This window comes from Podarcis gaigeae (genome assembly GCF_964106915.1).
Source record: "Podarcis gaigeae genome assembly, chromosome: 6".
NCBI classification, from domain to species: Eukaryota; Metazoa; Chordata; class Lepidosauria; order Squamata; family Lacertidae; genus Podarcis; species Podarcis gaigeae.
This window is the reverse complement of record NC_139682.1, coordinates 50,516,472-50,524,378: the sequence shown is the minus strand read 5'-3', so window position 1 is coordinate 50,524,378 and position 7,907 is coordinate 50,516,472. Positions and strand designations below refer to the sequence as shown.

The window sequence follows — 7,907 nt, the reverse complement described above, 5'->3', positions numbered from 1 at the left end:
CAACCGCTGAAATATACACCTAATATGTAGCAATGTTACTGCTTTATAAATGAACAGTGTTTTATTAATGGACTTTGTATTTTGTGAATTACCTAAGAGCCACCAATAGGGAGCTCTAGAATCTGAAAGCTAACCAATTGGGTACCACCAAACCGCGACCCCCTATTGCTGAAAGCATGTAACCAGCAGGGAATGCTTCAGCTCAGCCTTTGCACTGTTGACTGAACACCCCCTGCTGTGCAGATAATGGAGAAAACTCATAAATTGTATCCCTTCTGGCATCCTGGCCAACTCTATTATGCTGATGTAAACCCTGGAGCACCAGAAGCACAGAATAGCAGCAAATAAAATCCGCTCATACGTCAGCAACTGATAAGACTTGTCAACCAGTTCTTCTCTGTCTTGAGAAGGTCCTTGATCTCAGGAGAAAGGGAGGCCTCGTAGCAGTAGAGGATGCTGGTGTCATAGAGCATCAGTTTCTGCTCTGCCAGAGCCACAACGCAGTTCCGGAGTCGGGAAATCACTTCACGGTCAGGCAAGGGCACTGGCTCTAGGTTCGTGATGAATGCCCCAGTCTCCTCATTCTTCTGTTTGAGTATTGGGTAGATCCAGATGAACCCATTGTTGCCTAGGATAACGGAAGCCCCACAATTAAAATCATAGAAATGGGTCTTCTGCTGCTTCACAAAGGAAGGGGACACCTGGATGAGCACACCTTAGCCAAGCTTTCTGTATTTCAAACTCTGTGTGTGCAGCGATACAGCCCCATCAGAGATCACCACTTGGACTTCTGCACTGATAAGGTCCCCTTCCTGCAGGTAATCTCACATTGCCAGTTCATCCTCTGCTGATCTCCGCCTCAGCTCCCCTCCTGGAAGATTCATGGATGAAAGGAGCAAGACAGAATCCAGCCTGGAATTGGTCTCGACTTTCCACTGTTTCTGATGAACCACTGTGATTCGTCCAACCACAATATCACTGACTTCGCCATTGTATCTCGTTTTCAAAGTTTTCACACAGACCAGCTTGTTCACCCTGTCCACAACACCAGCCACAGAGGCAATGAGCTTCTCTTCTCCCAGGTATGTTCCATGGCCTCTCATGTATCCTGGGTCAGTGGTGATGGTGTCCCCTGGGGCCCCCAGGTCCTTGTCCCACTTGCCCGCCCTGCTGGAGAAGCTCTGAGCCAGGTGAGGGCAGGGAACTGGGTGCCGCACTTCCACGGATGTCATCGGGGCCAATGCTGCTGCTGCTTCCGCCATCTTGACTGTTGGCATGCAGCCGCATGATTCCCTGAAGCGCTGCCTCCGGTTCTGCCTTTTTAACTCCTGGCATGCACGCCTCATTCATTCATTTTACTTATTTCAGAACTTATAAACATTCAGGGAATACCTAAGTAGTGTACAGAAATAAAAAATGTATTATATATATTGGAAAGTGGTTTTTCCGTCTGTCCATCTGTTCTCTATAGGTTTGGCCACCGTTGCCAAACTCGGCACAATGCTTCCTGAGGTGGGGGAGGCAGTTTTCATTGACGTTGGGATCTCAGGTACCATTTTGGAACAAGATAGAATGAACTATCGCTTTGGTGTGACTGCTCGTTTTTTGGCATAGGTTTGGCTGCCTCTTGAGATATCATTACCAAACGTGGCACAAGGGTTTCTAAGGTGGGGGGTGGGGAATTTCATCAACATTTGGATGCCAGACACCATTTTGAATCAAGATGGTAGAAACTCCCAAGATGGTCCAAACTCACAAATTACACTGTTCAAAAATCAGACTATTTTTTTCCCCATTTCTACAAATTCCTGGGAAGCACAGGGCACTCCCCGCTAGTAGAACCTAGAGAAACTTCTGTTCTATAGTCCTATTTATACAGAAACATCTGTTCTATGTTCCTACATGTTGACTATCTGATGTATGTTTTGTAGCAGGAGCATAATTTCCATCCTTAGGTTAATTTCTCTCTGAGTTAATTACTGGGTCTTGCTTTCTAATTGGAAAATAACCAGTTTTAAGATACAATCTGGTCATTCTTGTTCCAGTTTCCTGGTCTGACTGTGCATGAGTGCTGCTGTCAAAGACAACAAATGTATCTGAATATGAAATACATTTCAGTAGAGACAAGGGAATATGGAAAAGAGCATGGCATGAGCAAACCAAGTCGGAGACCAGCATGAAGAAAAAGGAGAGAACCCTCCTTATGAGCTGTTGTTCATTTATTTTCCTAAGGGACTGGGTACACCGGACATTGAATAAGACTGCAGCAAGCAGCTAGGTAGTTGCTGGGACTGCAGATATTAATAACTGATAATGCTCTATGCTTTGTATGTGGTCCAGTTCGGTAGGTCCATGTTACACAATAGTGTGAACTTGCATTGGGTTCTGTTACGTAACTGGCAGTGTAGAGAAATTGGAACGAATAAGTTGAGATTTCTAAAAAGAACTAACTGGCAGAGACAAACTTGCCAACAACTGAAAATTCAAAGAATAGGTTTTTCTCCTTTCCCTGATTTCGACCCCTTGGCACACTATCCCTCCATTAACTACATATTAACATCAATATAACATTTCCCACTTCTAAACCACGCTGGCAGCAAAATCAGCAAAACCAGACCAGGCATTTTGTACTTTTTCTGGCCACTTTCTTAAATTATGAATGTTCAAAGTCTAATCACTAAAGTAATTTTAGAATTCTATATACATTTTGTTCTGTTTGGCTCTAAATTCCAGTCTGAACTGAGCTACAGTCGATCTCTTTCGCTGCAATCCTAAACACAATTACGTTAGAGTCAGTCCTATTGAACTCAGTGTGGTTTATTCTTGAGTAGGCATGTTTAGAATTACATAGTTAATAGTGCTTGATCAACTCTGTGCAACTCTGGAAAAATATAGCAGTTCCTGGAAGTTGGCTACGGTATATGTTGCAAAGCTGTTAGAACATATCTCATTCATCACATTGCTTTGAAGGCATCAGATCCAGGTAATCATGGACATGGGTTTTCCCCCTGAGCCCACTAGGGATCATGGTCTGCTTGACTTAGATGGTCTGGCCCAGACCTAGCCCAAGCGCTAGGGTTTCATGCAGGAAAGGAGAAAGGGAAGTTAAAGGTAGCTCAGGTCCTGGGAGAGGCAGGGATTGGGGCCACTCACTGCTCCCTCACATGCATGGGCAAGTGAGTGGTACCAGCCCAAGACCTGTTCTGCCAGCTCAGGTTTGAGTCATCACATAGCCTAGCAACCTTTCTTTAACTAGGTCTGTTGTTATACTCAACTTTACAGCCACAGCTGACAAATTCTGGAAAGCAGGAGTTGCAACAGAAGGACAGCGTGAAAAAGGTGCCAACAAATTTGAACTAGCTCCCATACTGTAATGCAGATTCTCTATCTCGCAACTAGGAACTGTTCTGTCCAGGGCACTGACATCTCACCTTTCGTCCAGAAGCAACACAGGAAAGAAAGGCAAATAGAATCTAAATAGCTTCTGTTGACAGATAGGTATAGAGGAATGTATGGCAGCCACATACACATCACTGAAAAAAGCAAATGAATCACCTAAAAGAAGGACACAGATATATATAGTAGCATATGGAAATTTATATAAAATTTCCATATGCTACTTTACAAGTAGAGATGGAGATTTTATAAATAATTGCTATAATTTGAATAAAAATGCAGTACATTTTGCTATAGCAGACAAGAATTTGACCAAGTCACCTGGGCGCCTGCTTAGTCTGCTGCCATTAGGTGCTAATGTCCATGGGCAATTTCAGTGTCCCTGCTCTCCCTTTTTATGGTTCTTCATCTTTCAAATAGAGGACTGCCTAATAAAAACACCTTATCATTCTAGATCGGCGTTCTGTGGTATGAACGAACCTATTAAAGTCTGGTCTGGCAGTCAGAGACAGAAACAATGATGGAAGCAAAGGGCTGGCTCACATCCTCCTAGTCAGTCCTTATGCACACATGGCAGTGGGGATCACTCAACATCCTAAGTACAACAGAGCACAATAAACCAATCTAGTTTGATAGGAAGGCTAAATGCATCTGATCTGAATTCAGCTAGTAGCTTCTGGACTGCTGTTTGGTTGCTATAGGCTGAGCAAAGTGACCAGGTGAAAGATGAAAAAGATGATCCTACATCCACAATAGTTAATGTTAATCAACTTTAATTAAATGTAACTTTGCATGGTAAGCTACACCTACTGAAATACCCTCTTCTCTTCTGCATAAAAGTGCAGAAGCCCTGGATAGTCTAAGGCAGGGGTCAGCAACCTAAGGCCCATGGGCCGGAAGTGGCCCACGGAGGTTGTTTGACCGGCCCACAAGCCACCTCTGAACTGAGCCACCTGCTCTTGTACTGCTCTAAACCAGCGCAGCGCGCCGACTCACTTCCGTGGCGCCAAAAATCGCGTCTGCGCATGCGCAGACACCGAAAATCACATCTGTATACATGCAGACGCCAAAAATCATGGGCATGTGCGCTCACGTGTGTACATGATCCAGCCCACAGAGGGATCTCCGTGGGACCGATCCGGCCCAGGCAAGATAAACCTTGCTGACCCTGGTCTAAGGCTAAGGCTGAGGCCATTATATGAAAGCACATGATGGTTATGGAAACAAAATGGAGCAAGAAACAAAAGTATGTTGCCTATGTTACTTGTGCATCTTTTCTAAACGCATAATAAGAGCTCTACCAGCTCAGACCAAAGGCTCACCTAGTCCAGCATCTGTTTTCACAGGAGCCAGCCAGATACCTTTGGGAGGCCTGTGGGCTGGACCTGAGTGCAACAGCTGTCTCCCCACTTGTGATTCCCAGCAACTGGGTTCTAATATTCAGGGCAGGCTCACTTATGCGGCCAGGTGAGGCAACCACCTCAGGTGGTAGGATCCACAGAGGGGGGTGGCAGCACACTCTTTGGAGGCTACACCTGCCGCCTCCTCAGTAGCCCTCTGCCAGGCCGCTTCCAAAGTGGCGTGTTGGGAATAGGAGGCACTGCTGGTCTCCTCCCACCCCTAAGGTTGGGGCTGCCTTCTGGGGTCTCTTAGGCTCTGCACTCACCCTGCATGGTTCAGAGTGGCCCCCCCCCACCTCCCGTGGCCTTTGAGTCCCAGTTCAACCATTGGGTAAGGCTGATTTGATTTTCCCTCTGGTTGCTGATGTAGCTCTTCACTCTTTCTTTATTCCCTGGCCAGGTGGGGCACACCATTTTGTGGTTTGCCTCAGGTGGCAAAATGTATTGGACCAGTCCTACTAATATTATCTTTTCCCTATTCACTTTCTTTTTTCCCCTCCTATCCACTTTCTCCGTGCCACAAATAAAGTTATACACCTCTATCAAGTCTCCTTTTTCTCACATTTTTCTAAACTGAAAAGCCCCAAATGCTATAATTGATTTCATAGGGGAGTTACTCCAATTCCTTTACCATTGGGGTGGCCCTTTTCTGAATCCTTTTCAGATCTGTCATGTGTGCGTTAGTTGAGATTCCTGCATTGCAGGCCATTGGACTAGATAACTCTTGGGGTCTCTTCCAACTCTATGAGTCTATTATCAACACTGTCATTTATGAGGTGTACAGTGGTACCTCGGGTTACATACGCTTCAGGTTACATACGCTTCAAGTTACACACTCCGGTAACCCAGAAATAGTGCATCAGGTTAAGAACGTTGCTTCAGGATAAGAACAGAAATCAGGCTCTGGCGGTGCGACGGCAGCAGGAGGCCCCATTAGCTAAAGCGTGCTTCAGGTTAAGAACAAATTAAGTACTTAACCCGAGGTACCACTGTAAATATAATTTTCTGTGTGAAATGTTTTTCTATATGCTTTAACCTTCTTTTATTAGACCTTTTGAACTGCCATGACAGAAGTGTACAGACCTTTCCAAACAAGTTACTTGAATATGATATTGCACAGTTGTTTCTAGGTAGTCAGAAACTTCACATACAACAGCCCTATAAGGTTTAGACTACTACCATATCCCTTCCCCTTATATTGCATGTGTAGGAACTAAAACAGGATCTTGCCTGCAACCACTTACAATGTAATCCTATGCACTGTAAATAGGAAAATCCTATGCTTACTCAGAAATAAATCCTATTGTTCCACAGAGTGTGTGTAGGATTGCAGCCTTAACTTGTTTGTAGCTGAGCTGAGGACTTCCTGACTCAGAGCAGCTCACACTTACAAAATAATCCCAAGCACATTTACACAGAATAAGGTTCCTTTGAGTTAAGCAGTATGAGTATTCATATTTGGGGTTGCGGAATCTAACAAAACCTACCCTTCACTATTTCACAAATGAAAACGAGCATGCTCTGGTAATACCCCTGTTCTCCTACCAAGGGGTGCAAGAAGTTACCTTATACCAGGTCATGCTTTCTCCGCCTAGCCCAGCATTGCCTACTGTGATCAGTAGCTGGGGTAAGACAGGTGGAAAAGAGTACAAGGCCCCTGCACTTTTAATAGTTGTATGTAAGACCAAATTTCAGGAGATGTAAACCACAGGTGGTGCTATGGTCTAAACCACAGAGCCTAGGGCTTGCCGATCAGAAGGTTGCCGGTTCGAATCCCCTCAACGGAGTGAGCTCCCGTTGTTTGGTCCCAGCTCCTGTCCACCTAGCAGTTCGAAAGCACATCAAGTGCAAGTAGATAAATAGGTACCGCTCTAGTGGGAAGGTAAATGGCATTTCCCTGCGCTGCTCTGGTTCGCCAGAAGCGGCTTAGTCATGCTGGCCACATGACCCGGAAGCTGTCTGCGGACAAACGTTGGCTCCCTTGGCCTATAGAGCGAGATGAGCGTCACAGCCCCAGAGTTGTTCGTGACTGGACCTAACTGTCAGGAATACCTATATCTTTACCTTTAAACTTGCATGGAAAAACCTGCACCTGTTGAAATTCCCTCTTATACACAAGTATTAAAAGTGCAGAAGTCCTGTCTTCTTTTTCATCTAGCCATTCTTCTCCAGCCAGAGGTTTTCCTCATCATTTATTATGGAGATTCCAGGACTGAACCAGAGATTTCCTTCAATCCAAAGCATATGAGCACCACTGAACTAAAGTGCCTTCCCTAAAGGGAGCATTCCACATCCTTTAATTTAATTCTCTTTTATACCTCTAGAGCTGTCATCAGAGATGCCTACAGGCTTTTCCAGACAAGTTAATTTAACTTATGATTGTGCACTTGCTTCTAGGTAATCAGATTTCACACTCAACAGTCCTGTGAGGTAGACCATAGATTGCTGCAAGTTTGGGGTCACTGGCCATAAACCCTCTTTCCATTGTACCTTTCTGAAGGCTCTTCACCACCACCTCTGCACTGTTCTAATTTATTCCACAATAGTTAACCTGTCTTGCACTGGCTTCCAAAACAGGGTGTGTTAGTAAACTAACTGTAATAGTTTCCTTAAAAAAAAAATAAGGATGTTTATTAGAATGCTTAATCTCTCAATGAATCTTGTTATTGTTACAGAATAGCTGTGACTCACACACATTCAGCAGCATTTATTGGGGGCTGGAAACAGCGGCTGACCTTTGGGTCTAAAATTCCAGTGGCGCCCTGTGCAACGCTAAAATTCAGCACCCCACACCACCTCTCGCCTTCCTTTTTACATCATAGTTGTGGCACCCCCTGCCATGCCCCCAAGTCTCCACACCCAGTCACATGGAGGATGGAGCAAGCCTGTTATGAAGAAGGGTTAAAGGGTTCTCTCTCTTTTGAGCTGGAAAGGTTGTATGTTTTTGCTGATGGTACTCCTAATATATCTGATATGTCAATGTGGGAAATTTTTAAAAATCCTCTCCCTCACATTTTTCTGGGTCACCCTTTTGCTGCAACAGTTACTAAGTCCCCGCTCCCAAGACGCATAGTTCTCCTTGTGACTGTCTAGGGCAGGGGTCGGCAAGGT

The 7,907-nt window shown here is 44.9% G+C and overlaps 1 pseudogene across 1 annotated transcript; it reads right to left on the bottom strand.

Moving 5' to 3' along the window:
- Window positions 1-362: 362 nt before the first annotated feature.
- Window positions 363-1,262, bottom strand: LOC310847724 (exosome complex component RRP4 pseudogene; annotated as a pseudogene). Its single transcript has one exon. The product of its transcript is annotated as an exosome complex component RRP4 pseudogene (transcript).
- Between the last annotated feature and the right edge of the window lie 6,645 nt (window positions 1,263-7,907).